The sequence below is a fragment of the Rattus norvegicus genome, chromosome 2 (genome assembly GCF_021556685.1).
Source record: "Rattus norvegicus strain SHRSP/BbbUtx chromosome 2, alternate assembly SHRSP_T2T, whole genome shotgun sequence".
Classification (NCBI taxonomy): Eukaryota; Metazoa; Chordata; class Mammalia; order Rodentia; family Muridae; genus Rattus; species Rattus norvegicus.
Genome location: NC_141535.1, coordinates 233422405 through 233438241, shown reverse-complemented (window position 1 = coordinate 233438241; position 15837 = coordinate 233422405).

Genomic DNA, 15837 nt, shown 5'->3' with positions numbered 1-15837 from the left:
ACGTAGTAGAGCATGTTTCTTTGTTATATGTTGGAGCATCATGTGGGTATATGCCCAGGAGTGGTATAGCTGTGTCCTCGGGCAGTACTATGTTCAATTTTTCTGAGGAATTGCCAGACTGTTTTCCAGAGTGGTTGTACCAGTTTGCAATCCATCCCACCAACAATGGAGGAATGTTCCTCTTTCTCCACATCCTTGCCAGAATCTGTTGTCACCTGAGTTTTTGATCTTAACCATTCTGACTGGTGTGAAGTAGAATCTCAGGGTTGTTTTTGATTTGCATTTCCTTGATGACTAAGGATATTGAACATTTCTTTAGGTGCTTCTTGGCCATTCAATGTTCCTCAGTTGAGAATTCTTTGTTTAGCTCTCTGTACCCTATTTTTTAATAAGTTATTTGGTTTTCTGGAGTCGAACTTCTTGAGTTCTTTGTATATATTAGATATTAGTCTTCTATTAGATATAGGATTAGTAAAGAATTTTCCCCAATCTGTTGGTTGCCATTTTGTCCTATTGACAGTGTCCTTTGTCTTACCGAAGCCTTGCAATTTTATGAGGTCCCATTTGTCCATTTTTGATCTTAGATCATAGGCCACTGTTGTTCTGTTTAGTATCTGCCTCCATTTGGGGAAAGATATTGTGCAATTTTGGTTTTGCCATGTAATATATTGATTTCTGAGACTTTTTTCTGAGATCTTCAATTTCTTCAGAGACCTGAAGTTCTTGCTACAGATCTTTAACTTACTTGGTTAGAGTCAGACCAAGGTATTTTATATCCTTTGTGACTATTGTGAAGGGTGTCATTTCCCTAGTTTCTTAGCCTGCTTTTTCCTTTGAGTAGAGGACGGCTACTGATTTATTTGAGTTAATTTTATATTCAGCTACTTTGTCAAAGTTGTTATCAGGTTTAGCAGTTCTCTGGTAGAATATTTGGGATCACTAAGTATATTATCATATCATCTGCAAATAGTGATATTTTGACATCTTCCTTTCCAATTTGTATCCCTTTGATCTCTTTTTGTTGTCTGCTATGGCTAGGACTTCTAGTACTATATTGAATAAGTAGGGAGAGAGTGGGCAGCCTTGTCCAGTCCATGATTTTAGTGGGATTGCTTCAAGTTTCTTTCCATTTAGTTTGATGTTGGCTACTGGGTTGACGCATATTGCTTTTACTATGTTTAGGTATGGGTCTTGAATTCCTGATCTTTCCAGTACTTTTACTGTGAAGGGGTGTTGAATTTTGTCAAATGTTTTCTCGGCATCTAACAAGATGATCATGTGATATTTTTTCTTTGAGATTTTTTATATAGTGGATTATGTTGATGGATTTATGTACTTTGAACCATCCCTGCATCCCTGGGATGAAGCCTACTTCATCAAGGTGAATGATCATTTTGATGTGTTCTTAGATTTGGTTTGCAAGAATTTTATTGAGTATTTTTGCATCAATTTTCTCAATCTATGGTAATTGATGGTTTTGCTGGGTATAGTAGCCTGTGCTGGCATTTGTGTTCTCTTAGGATCTGTATGACATCTGCCCAGGATCTTCTAGTTTTCACAGTCTCTGGTGAGAAGTCTGGTGTAATTCTGATAAGTCTGCCTTTATATGTTATTTGACCATTTTCCCTTGATGCTTTTAATATTTTTTCCTTTTCTTGTGTATTTGGTGTTTTGATTATTATGTGACAGGAGGAATTTCTTTTCTGGTCCAATCTATCTGTAGGCTTCTTGTATGTTCATGGACATCTCTTTTTTTAGGTTAGGGAAGTTTACTTCTACAATTTTGTTGAAGATATTTACTGACCCTTTAAGTTGGGAGTCTTCAGTCTCTTCTATACCGAGTATCCTTTGGCTTGGTCTTCTCATTGTGTCCTGGATTTCCTGGGGGTTTTGGGGTAGAAGCTTTTTGTATTTTGCATTTTCTTTGACTATTGTGTCAATGTGTTCTATGGTATCTTCTGCCCCTGAGATTCTCTGTTCTATCTATTGTATTCTCCTGGTAATGCTTGCATCTATGACTTCTGATCTCTTTCTTAGGCTTTCTATCTCCAGTGTTGTCCCACTTTGTGATTTCTTTATTGTTTCTTTTTTCATTTTTAGATCCTGAATGGGTTTGTTCAACCTGTTTGGTTATGTTTTCCTGTAATTCTTTAAGAGCACCTACTTGTTTATCTGTGTTCTCCTGTATTTTTTTAAGGGAGCTATTTATGTTCTCCTAAAGTCCTCTATCATCATCATGAGATGTGTTTTTAAATCCAAATCTTGCTTTGCTGGTGTGATGGGGTATCCAGGACTTTCTGTGGTGGAAGAACTGGGTTCTGATGCTGTCAGGTAGCTTTGGTTTCTGTTGCTTAGGTCCTTGTGCTTGCCTCTTGCCATCTGGTTATCTCTGGTGTTAGTTGGTCTTGCTGTCTCTGACTGAAGTTTGTCCTTCCTGTGGGCCTGTGAGCCTGTGATCTTGGGAGTGAGAGCAGTCCTGGGAGACCAATTCTCTCTGGGCATGATTTGGGTATGGAGGGCTGTGGGACAGCCTCAGCTCTAGGTGCAGATGGAGACTGGACGGATCCTGTTCCCGGCTGCTCCATGGTTTCTGTGCCCTGTGTGCTCCTGGCCGGTTCCTATTTGGACAGTTATTGGAACAAAAGTATGTCTCCCCTGTGGGCTTAGGGGTGACATCATTCCTGGCAGACCAGCACTCTCTGGATGAGATTTGGGTACAGAGGGCTCTGAGACAGCCTTAGCTCTGGAGTACAGATGGAGACCGGACGGATCATCTGTTTGATGCTTTTATTCTTTCCTGAGATGTTCATAGATGTTTGTGTCCCTCATTCTACTATATCACCCAGTAGTTTGCTTGTTTATATAGCAGCCGTTTAGAAAACCTTTGCCCAAATATTGCTCTTAGGGACTATGCTGTTATCTTGATTTCATTTTTGTACAGTAGTTTGTCTAGCATCTATTGTTGCTTGAATGGAGTCTATTTACCCATTAGTGCCCAGAACATACACCAAAACATTGGGGTTTTAGACCATGTTTATCCTATCAGCCACATTTGAGCAAGTACTCAATAAATGGATGAATTAATGAATGAATGACCTTCAGCAATGATAACTACATAATTTAATGGAATATTTTCTATTATTTACTTTCTATGTTCCTACTACTCTGTATACTAGGCATAAACAAAATTGGGCACGAATATCGTTTTTCTTTGGAAAGGAAGCAAAGAACGCCCTAATCAAAAATACCTGAGTCAGTGCCATTCCTGGTTATTAAAATACTGCCAACAATCCAGCGCACTGGAATGAGTGATTAATTATGTGTTGAAAACTGAGTTGCAAAGTAGGTAAAGGGGAAAAAATTTAACGAACTCGACATTAATGTTTGTTTTCTTGCAAGGCCATTTGTCCCATCGATTCGTTTAGATTCAGTTTAGGTTCTATTTCGATAGTTCTAAGTGTCCCTAAACCACAGTAGTGCTCATGTGTGCCGACCCCACACATGTTTGCTGGGAACAGTCACCTGACTCTCCTCAGGCTTTGCCAACGCCATTCTATATCGAGCTGGACACTCCAGCCCAGCTGGTTCTGGAACACTGCCAAAGCCATGGATGTCTTCAAAGGCCTTTTTCAAATTACAGGGCAGAGCTGTGTTCTCTGGGAGCTTATGTGTGATCTTCTAGATATGCATGGTGACCTTTTCCCAACTCCAGCCATCACGCAAAGATGGCTTCGATCTATTTACAGACACAAGAACTCACTACATGGCCCAGAAAGGTGAATTCTATCTTTCCCAGCATTCCATCTAGGCAAATGAAATACTGGAGTGAAAAGCTCCCCTACTAACCTCTCTCTGAGCATTTGTAGCAGTTTAATCCAATACTGTGCTCCGCCATATATATGGCAAGATGATATCTAGTAACAAAGTACGACAGCTGGCTGAGGAAGAATGTTTTCTCTGTTTATGGTTTCCAAAGAGATGCATACTTTTCAAAAGATTTTAGGATTTCAGTCTGAAACATCTTGGAGAATGGAATAATCAAAATCTCTATAAACTTGGATGTTCTTTGAAGCTATTACATGGTCAAGTGGTTCTCGTTTTACCAATTAAGCAAAAGAACATTCAGCATGCCAATGGTTTTAGGAATCACCTCTTGATGGGCAGTAGTGCCATTTTTAAACCTATGCGTATGAAGGTATTGGACGTCAGGAGTGAAGATACCAGGTCTGACTTGCAAGCATCTGCCTGAAGCATAGGACATTGTAAACTCTGTCTAAATTGGTAATTGAAGGAAGCAAAAGTAGCATTGTCGAGAATCCCTACAACCGCTCCCAACAGGCCTGAAAGGCAGTAGAAAACACCCTGTGTTTCTGGAGGTCACTGTTATATTTGAAGCTATGACAACTGATTCATGCCAAACTCAAGAAAGAAAAGGGTTTACCAATGTTGAGTGCTGCGGTACTCGTTTGAGAGTGTCTCTGTTTGGTTCTTTATACTCCTCTGAATGTCCCGTGGATACAGACCACAGCTCAACCAGAAAAGGTTTGGAAGATCACACTGAAACTATAACAGCTCGCACGCAATCTCCAATCGACACAGCCTTCCCCCCTGCACTTCATATATTGCCTTATTTTAGAAATGATGCTTGCAGTTTTGGCTTAGATCAGTGGTTCTCAACCTTCCTTATGCTGTGACTCTTTAATACAGTTTCTCGTGCTGTGGTGATCCCCAACCAAAAAATTATTTTTGTTGCTATTTTATAACTGTAATTTTGCTACTGTTATGAATCATAAAGTAAATAGTTTTATAGCCAGGGGTTTTGCCAAACAGGTCATGACCCACTGGTTGAGAACCACTGGTTTAGATGTTATGACATATGGTTTGTTGTTTTGTTTTGCTTTTTGTTTTTATCTTTATCACTTGTTAGAAAGTACGATGAAATAAAGAACAAAAGGTTTTTTTTTTTTGGCTTTATTTTTTTTTTATTTTTTTTTATTTTATTTTTTTTTTTATTAACTTGAGTATTTCTTATATACATTTCGAGTGTTATTCCCTTTCCCGGTTTCCGGGCAAACATCCCCCTCCCCCCTCCCCTTCCTTATGGGTGTTCCCCTCCCAACCCTCCCACCATTGCCGCCCTCCCCCCATAGACTAGTTCACTGGGGGTTCAGTCTTAGCAGGACCCAGGGCTTCCCCTTCCACTGGTGCTCTTACTAGGATATTCATTGCTACCTATGGGGTCAGAGTCCAGGGTCAGTCCATGTATAGTCTTTAGGTAGTGGCTTAGTCCCTGGAAGCTCTGGTTGCTTGGCATTGTTGTACTTTTGGGGTCTCGAGCCCCTTCAAGCTCTTCCAGTTCTTTCTCTGATTCCTTCAATAGGGGACCTATTCTCAGTTCAGTGGTTTGCTGCTGGCATTCGCCTCTGTATTTGCTGTATTCTGGCTGTGTCTCTCAGGAGCGATCTACATCCGGCTCCTGTCGGTCTGCACTTCTTTGCTTCATCCATCTAGTCCAATTGGGTGGCTGTATATGTATGGGCCAAATGTGGGACAGGCTCTGAATGGGTGTTCCTTCAGTCTCTAGAACAAAAGGTTTTTATTTCTAGGTTTGTTTGTCTTGCCGTAGACAGATAACCTCTAAGTGTTTAATTCTCAGTTTTCCAATTTAGCGATGGAATTGAAGTGCTACAAATTCAGTAGTAACTCTTTAAAAAAAAAACCTGGGCTAGAGAACTGTGGCATGAGATTCTCAGCAGCAATGAACCACAGTTCTGTCAGAAACCCGCTCATGAGGCTCAACAGCTGGGCTACTGCAAGATCTACTCTTCTGCTAAACTGCCATGCTCCTACAGTAGACATATGCTATTACATGCATGGCCAACCTAAATGTTTTCTCTCCCTAATGAGTATATTTGGATACAGCCTGATGTTAGTCAAGGAGCATGAGCTTATGGCTTTCATCAAAATTTCATTTCTTGTCAGACATTGTGGTACACATGTGAACCCCAGCACTTATGACAGAGGCAGATGGATTTGAGGCCAATTGGGTCTGCATAGGGAGTTCCAGGCCAGCCAGAGCTACACAGTAAGCTCAATCTCAAACAATAATTGTCTATAACTTGAAGTGGAATAAAAGAAAAGGTGACCCAGTCAGTGGTAGAGCAGAGGTGAGCTCCTTGGCAATGCACATGCAAAAAGCAGTAATAAGTCCGCATTAAAATACCCTTAAGTTAGGTCTACTACGGAGCACTTTACTCAACCTACAATGAGATTCTTCTAGGTTGTTTGTCTTTTGTTTTCCCTCAAGAGCTTTCAGTTTTCAGGGTTTGAGCAATGGGTATCTATCGGGATTCTTAGACAACAGCAACAGGAATAACAAAGTACTCTCTGAAAGAAAAGGAAACCAGTTTAATTCATTTGCGATTGTATTCCTTCTCATTTTTTTTTCAAGTAATCAGAATGGGTTCTTTAATGAGAGAATGAGACTGTGTTACATAGTAATTTTATAAACCAGTTACCACTGAGCTTTTAAAAATAGCAAGAGTTGTCTAACTGCTATAAAGTTTTACTTGCTAATAAATTATAAAGATCTAGAATGCTCTATGACCTGTACAGTGGAGTGCTAGTAGTTAACCATGCTTCTTGTGTTATACATTTAAATTGTGAAGAGGGTAAGTCTCATGTTAATTGTATGTTCACCACTAGAAAATCCCAGAGGGACTCGGTGTTGGGATATGATGACTATGTCTGTGTCCTTGACCTTGATGAGAACCTATCACAGGTGTACACATGCCCAAAGTCATCAGATTGAATACATGAAGCATGTGCCATTCACTTCAAAACACAGTTAACTGAATAAGACAAAAAAAAACCTTCAATAATGATTCAAAGTGGAAGTATAAATTTTAGGCATTTAGTCAATCGAATACCATTATGTGGCCAACACCCTTCTAAGACTTGGACAGACAGGAAGAGAGAGCCAAAGTCCTGGCCCCCTAGTGGAGACCACACTTGTGAAGGAAGATTCCTCTTGGGCCCCACTCAGAAGGCCAGAACCTGGAGAATTTTGGTAACTTTTATCTCACCAGCTATGCTTGACTTCTAGCTGCCTGGAAGATAAGGGATGAGATTCCTACTAATTGGTTGGTGCAGTTTCCTTTAAGAGACAGGATGATACGATACACTTCGTTACAATTGTATCCTCGGGAAGAGACCACCAACACTGCTCACCCCTGCCCACATCCCTGGCCCAAGAGGAAACTGTATAAGGCCTCTGGGCTCCCGTGGGGGAGGGCCCAGGAGCGGCAGGACTTCTGCGCCTGAGACACCGCCGGAACCTGAAAGAAACAGACCGGATAAACAGTTCTCTGCACCCAAATCCCATGGGAGGGAGAGCTAAACCTTCAGAGAGGCAGACAAGCCTGGGAAACCAGAAGAGACTGCTCCCTGCACACACATCTCGGACGCCAGAGGAAAAAGCCAAAGACCATCTGGAACCCTGGTGCACTGAAGCTCCCGGAAGGGGCAGCACAGGTCTTCCTGGTTGCTGCCGCTGCAGAGAGCCCCTGGGCAGCACCCCACGAGCGAACCTGAGCCTCGGGACCACAGGTAAGACCAAATTTTCTGCTGCAAGAAAGCTGCCTGGTGAACTCAAGACACAGGCCCACAAGAACAGCTGAAGACCTGTAGAGAGGAAAAACTACACGCCGGAAAGCAGAACACACTGTCCCCATAACTGACTGAAAGAGAGGAAAACAGGTCTACAGCACTCCTGACACATAGGCTTATAGGTCAGTCTAGCCACTGTCAGAAATAGCAGAACAAAGTAACACTAGAGATAATCTGATGGCGAGAGGCAAGCGCAGGAACCCAAGCAACAGAAACCAAGACTGCATGCCATCATCGGAGCCCAATTCTCCCGCCAAAACAAACATGGAATATCCAAACACACCAGAAAAGCAAGATCTAGTTTCAAAATCATATTTGATCATGATGCTGGAGGACTTCAAGAAAGAAATGAACACACTTAGGGAAACACAGGAAATCATTAATAAACAAGTAGAGGCCTACAGAGAGGAATGGCAAAAATCCCTGAAAGAATTCCAGGAAAACACAATCAAACAGATGAAGGAATTAAAAATGGAAATAGAAGCAATCAAGAAAGAACACATGGAAACAACCCTGGATATAGAAAACCAAAAGAAGAGACAAGGAGCTGTAGATACAAGCTTCACCAACAGAATACAAGAGATGGAAGAGAGAATCTCAGGAGCGGAAGATTCCATAGAAATCATTGACTCAACTGTCAAAGATAATGTAAAGCGGAAAAAGCTACTGGTCCAAAACATACAGGAAATCCAGGACTCAATGAGAAGATCAAACCTAAGGATAATAGGTATAGAAGAGAGTGAAGACTCCCAGCTCAAAGGACCAGTAAATATCTTCAACAAAATCATAGAAGAAAACTTCCCTAACCTAAAAAAAGAGATACCCATAGGCATACAAGAAGCCTACAGAACTCCAAATAGATTGGACCAGAAAAGAAACACCTCCCGTCACATAATTGTCAAAACACCAAACGCACAAAATAAAGAAAGAATATTAAAAGCAGTAAGGGAAAAAGGTCAAGTAACATATAAAGGGAGACCTATCAGAATCACACCAGACTTCTCGCCAGAAACTATGAAGGCCAGAAGATCCTGGACTGATGTCATACAGACCCTAAGAGAACACAAATGCCAGCCCAGGTTACTGTATCCAGCAAAACTCTCAATTAACATTGATGGAGAAACCAAGATATTCCATGACAAAACCAAATTTACACAATATCTTTCTACAAATCCAGCACTACAAAGGATAATAAATGGTAAAGCCCAACATAAGGAGGCAAGCTATACCCTAGAAGAAGCAAGAAACTAATCGTCTTGGCAACAAAACAAAGAGAATGAAAGCACACAAACATAACCTCACATCCAAATATGAATATAAAGGGAAACAATAATCACTATTCCTTAATATCTCTCAATATCAATGGCCTCAACTCCCCAATAAAAAGACATAGATTAACAAACTGGATACGCAACGAGGACCCTGCATTCTGCTGCCTACAGGAAACACACCTCAGAGACAAAGACAGACACTACCTCAGAGTGAAAGGCTGGAAAACAACTTTCCAAGCAAATGGTCAGAAGAAGCAAGCTGGAGTAGCCATTCTAATATCAAATAAAATCAATTTCCAACTAAAAGGCATCAAAAAAGATAAGGAAGGACACTTCATATTCATCAAAGGAAAAATCCACCAAGATGAACTCTCAATCCTAAATATCTATGCCCCAAATACAAGGGCACCTACATACGTAAAAGAAACCTTACTAAAGCTCAAAACACACATTGCACCTCACACAATAATAGTGGGAGATTTCAACACCCCACTCTCATCAATGGACAGATCATGGAAACAGAAATTAAACAGTGATGTCGACAGACTAAGAGAAGTCATGAGCCAAATGGACTTAACGGATATTTATAGAACATTCTATCCTAAAGCAAAAGGATATACCTTCTTCTCAGCTCCTCATGGTACTTTCTCCAAAATTGACCATATAATTGGTCAAAAAACGGGCCTCAACAGGTACAGAAAGATAGAAATAATCCCATGCGTGCTATCGGACCACCACGGCCTAAAACTGGTCTTCAATAACAATAAGGGAAGAATGCCCACATATACGTGGAAATTGAACAATGCTCTACTCAATGATAACCTGGTCAAGGAAGAAATAAAGAAAGAAATTAAAAACTTCTTAGAATTTAATGAAAATGAAGATACAACATACTCAAACTTATGGGACACAATGAAAGCTGTGCTAAGAGGAAAACTCATAGCGCTGAGTGCCTGCAGAAAGAAACAGGAAAGAGCATATGTCAGCAGCTTGACAGCACACCTAAAAGCTCTAGAACAAAAAGAAGCAAATACACCCAGGAGGAGTAGAAGGCAGGAAATAATCAAACTCAGAGCTGAAATCAACCAAGTAGAAACAAAAAGGACCATAGAAAGAATCAACAGGACCAAAAGTTGGTTCTTTGAGAAAATCAACAAGATAGATAAACCCTTAGCCAGACTAACGAGAGGACACAGAGAGTGCGTCCAAATTAACAAAATCAGAAATGAAAAGGGAGACATAACTACAGATTCAGAGGAAATTCAAAAAATCATCAGATCTTACTATAAAAACCTATATTCAACAAAATTTGAAAATCTTCAGGAAATGGACTATTTCCTAGACAGATACCAGGTATCGAAGTTAAATCAGGAACAGATAAACCAGTTAAACAACCCCATAACTCCTAAGGAAATAGAAGCAGTCATTAAAGGTCTCCCAACCAAAAAGAGCCCAGGTCCAGATGGGTTTAGTGCAGAATTCTATCAAACCTTCATAGAAGACCTCATACCAATATTATCCAAACTATTCCACAAAATTGAAACAGATGGAGCCCTACCGAATTCCTTCTACGAATCTACAATTACTCTTATACCTAAACCACACAAAGACACAACAAAGAAAGAGAACTTCAGACCAATTTCCCTTATGAATATCGACGCAAAAATACTCAATAAAATTCTGGCAAACCGAATTCAAGAGCACATCAAAACAATCATCCACCATGATCAAGTAGGCTTCATCCCAGGCATGCAGGGATGGTTTAATATACGGAAAACCATCAACGTGATCCATTATATAAACAAACTGAAAGAACAGAACCACATGATCATTTCATTAGATGCTGAGAAAGCATTTGACAAAATTCAACACCCCTTCATGATAAAAGTCCTGGAAAGAATAGGAATTCAAGGCCCATACCTAAACATAGTAAAAGCCATATACAGCAAACCAGTTGCTAACATTAAACTAAATGGAGAGAAACTTGAAGCAATCCCACTAAAATCAGGGACTAGACAAGGCTGCCCACTCTCTCCCTACTTATTCAATATAGTTCTTGAAGTTCTAGCCCGAGCAATCAGACAACAAAAGGAGATCAAAGGGATACAGATCGGAAAAGAAGAGGTCAAAATATCACTATTTGCAGATGATATGATAGTATATTTAAGTGATCCCAAAAGTTCCACCAGAGAACTACTAAAGCTGATAAACAACTTCAGCAAAGTGGCTGGGTATAAAATTAACTCAAATAAATCAGTTGCCTTCCTCTATACAAAAGAGAAACAAGCCGAGAAAGAAATTAGGGAAACGACACCCTTCATAATAGACCCAAATAATATAAAGTACCTCGGTGTGACTTTAACCAAGCAAGTAAAAGATCTGTACAATAAGAACTTCAAGTCACTGAAGAAAGAAATTGAAGAAGACCTCAGAAGATGGAAAGATCTCCCATGCTCATGGATTGGCAGGATTAATATAGTAAAAATGGCCATTTTACCAAAAGCAATCTACAGATTCAATGCAATCCCCATCAAAATACCAATCCAATTCTTCAAAGAGTTAGACAGAACAATTTGCAAATTCATCTGGAATAACAAAAAACCCAGGATAGCTAAAGCTATCCTCAACAATAAAAGGACTTCAGGGGGAATCACTATCCCTGAACTCAAGCAGTATTACAGAGCAATAGTGATAAAAACTGCATGGTATTGGTACAGAGACAGACAGATAGACCAATGGAATAGAATTGAAGACCCAGAAATGAACCCACACACCTATGGTCACTTGATTTTTGACAAAGGAGCCAAAACCATCCAATGGAAAAAAGATAGCATTTTCAGCAAATGGTGCTGGTTCAACTGGAGGGCAACATGTAGAAGAATGCAGATCGATCCATGCTTATCACCCTGTACAAAGCTTAAGTCGAAGTGGATCAAGGACCTCCACATCAAACCAGACACACTCAAACTAATAGAAGAAAAACTAGGGAAGCATCTGGAACACATGGGCACTGGAAAAAATTTCCTGAACAAAACACCAATGGCTTATGCTCTAAGATCAAGAATTGACAAATGGGATCTCATAAAACTGCAAAGCTTCTGTAAGGCAAAGGACACTGTGGTTAGGACAAAACGGCAACCAACAGATTGGGAAAAGATCTTTACCAACCCTACAACAGATAGAGGCCTTATATCCAAAATATACAAAGAACTCAAGAAGTTAGACCGCAGGGAAACAAATAACCCTATTAAAAAATGGGGTTCAGAGCTAAACAAAGAATTCACAGCTGAGGATTGCCGAATGGCTGAGAAACACCTAAAGAAATGTTCAACATCTTTAGTCATAAGGGAAATGCAAATCAAAACAACCCTGAGATTTCACCTCACACCAGTGCGATTGGCTAAGATCAAAAACTCAGGTGACAGCAGATGCTGGCGAGGTTGTGGAGAAAGAGGAACACTCCTCCATTGTTGGTGGGATTGCAGACTGGTAAAACCATTCTGGAAATCAGTCTGGAGGTTCCTCAGAAAATTGGACATTGAACTGCCTGAGGATCCAGCTATACCTCTCTTGGGCATATACCCAAAAGATGCCTCAACATATAAAAGAGACACGTGCTCCACTATGTTCATCGCAGCCTTATTTATAATAGCCAGAAAATGGAAAGAACCCAGATGCCCTTCAACAGAGGAATGGATACAGAAAATGTGGTACATCTACACAATGGAATACTACTCAGCTATCAAAAACAACGAGTTTATGAAATTCGTAGGCAAATGGTTGGAACTGGAAAATATCATCCTGAGTGAACTAACCCAATCACAGAAAGACATACATGGTATGCACTCATTGATAAGTGGCTATTAGCCCAAATGCTTGAATTACCCTAGATCCCTAGAACAAACGAAACTCAAGACAGATGATCAAAATGTGAATGCTTCACTCCTTCTTTAAATGAGGAAAAAGAATACCCTTGGCAGGGAAGGGAGAGGCAAAGATTAAAACAGAGACTGAAGGAACACCCATTCAGAGCCTGTCCCACATTTGGCCCATACATATACAGCCACCCAATTGGACTAGATGGATGAAGCAAAGAAGTGCAGACCGACAGGAGCCGGATGTAGATCGCTCCTGAGAGACACAGCCAGAATACAGCAAATACAGAGGCGAATGCCAGCAGCAAACCACTGAACTGAGAATAGGTCCCCTATTGAAGGAATCAGAGAAAGAACTGGAAGAGCTTGAAGGGGCTCGAGACCCCAAAAGTACAACAATGCCAAGCAACCAGAGCTTCCAGGGACTAAGCCACTACCTAAAGACTATACATGGACTGACCCTGGACTCTGACCCCATAGGTAGCAATGAATATCCTAGTAAGAGCACCAGTGGAAGGGGAAGCCCTGGGTCCTGCTAAGACTGAACCCCCAGTGAACTAGTCTATGGGGGGAGGGCGGCAATGGTGGGAGGGTTGGGAGGGGAACACCCATAAGGAAGGGGAGGGGGGAGGGGGATGTTTGCCCGGAAACCGGGAAAGGGAATAACACTCGAAATGTATATAAGAAATACTCAAGTTAATAAAAAAAAAAATAAAAAAAAAAAAAAAGAGGAGCGCTGGAACTAAAAAAAAAAAAAAAAAAAAAAAAAAAAAAAACAATTGTATCCTCATCAAAGTAAGTGGAGTGGTGAGAGACTGCAAATCGCTGTGTCCAATGGGAGTAATAACTGAGGACCAAGGCCATGAAATGGGGGCTGGATGATGGCTGAGGAGTTAAGAGCACCGGATGCTCTTTCAGAAGACCCATGTTAGAGCCCTAGAACTCACATACAGCTCAGAGTTGTGCATCACTTCAGCCCCAGGGCACTCAACGGCCTTTTCTGACACCCTTGGATACTAGGCATTCAGGAGGCTCGCAGGCGTGCATGCAAGCAAACATGCACACACAAAATTAGATCAAAACATCTCAAAAGAATTTAAGGTAGATTCCTCTGCAAAAACGGCATATTAGTAACTTCACAGTTATAAGTCATGGGCCTCTTCATAACATAGCCATAGAACACCCCAGAGTTTTAAATTAAACTGATTTCAAAATAACCAGAAGAAATAGAAATTTTGATACACACTGTTTTGAATTATGACATTAGGGGGTTGGGAATTTGGCTCAGTGATAAAACATATGCTTAGCATGTGTGAGGCTCTGTGCTTAATTACCAACATACACACATGCACACTCACACACACATGCACATTCACACACATGTACACTCACACACATGCATGCTCATACACATATGCATACTCACACATATGCACACTCACATACATGCACACTCATACACATATGCACACTCACACACATGCACACACACACACACACACACACACACACACACACAGTGTACTGAGGATCATCTTCCCAAGAATGCAAAGTGTAAACTGACATGGCAGACAGGTGTATTAGATATATTACTATGAAAAAGTGTCATGGTATTTCCCAGGCTCCTCCCTGCTGTCCTTAATACCACACTTCATTTTGATACTTTATCCCATTTGGCACTGTAAGGCAAAACAAATAATGGAAATATTATTTATCTTTTGAGCCCACAGAAATTAAGACACCAGCAGTCTTGGCTGCATATGCCTGTAACATCAGCATTGAAGGTGAAGGGAGGCAGATCTGGAGAGAACACGAACCAGCCCGTCTAGTTGAAATGACAAACTCTTGGTTAAGTGCCAGACATTGTCACAGGGCAGTAATACAGGGAACAAAAGAGAAAACACACAATGTCCTCCTGTGGCCTCCACATATGCACACATGGGTGTGCATGCCTGCACACACACACACACACATATGTGTGTGTATATATATTATATATGAAATTGTCTAAGAATAAATGCAAAAAAATGTTTTAGAAAAGGAACACACGCTCTGCCTCTTACCCTGAACTTGCTCTGCTCATAGTAAAAAGCATCACTGCTATTTGCTATTTTTCTTAAGCCAGATGTGCAAAAAATCTTACACACCCACTTGAAAACATTTGTTTGTTAAATATATATTTAATCAGTGTATATTATGTTGTCTCCCACTTGCTAACTGCTAGGAACATATTAATGAACAAGTAAAACAACTCATGGTGCTTAGGGTCTTACAAGCAAGAGTGACGTTAGGTAACAATCATTCCAATTATAGATTATGGGAAGAGAGTACATGTGCTATAAAACCTAAATCCAAGGCTAACAAGATGGCGCACCCAGTAAAGGTGTGTGCTGTCAAGCATGTCAGCAGGACTTGGGTCTGAAAGACCCACACAGTAGAAGAAGTGAACCAATTCCCACAAGTTATCCTTTGACCTGCATGAATAAATGGCACACACACACATACACACACACAACACACCAAACACACACACACACACACATACACACACACATCAAACACACACCCACAGACACACCAAGCACACACACCAAAGACACACACATCAAACACATACAAACACCAAACACATACACAAACATCAAACACACATGCACGCTTGCGTGCACACACACACACACATGCAATCTAAATTTTTCTGTAAAAAGTAAATCTAAGTACATTGTGTCTACCTGTACAGTCTTCTCTTGGGAAACCTGAGAAGGCTGACACCAGAAAGTAACATGTAAATCAAAATCTACAGTCAGGAAAATAGATTTGTAGGGATGGTACTGAGGAAATGTAATGAAGAATCAAAAAAATAACCATCATTTCCACTGAAGATACTTTTATTTAAAAGTGATAGAAGAAAATTTTTCCTCGTCTCCACAGTCTGAAACTATTAGTCTGTTAGTGTTGATTTCATTAGATTTTCATACTCAAGGGCCAAGGAGAGAAAATTTTAACTAGTGAAATATATTAAA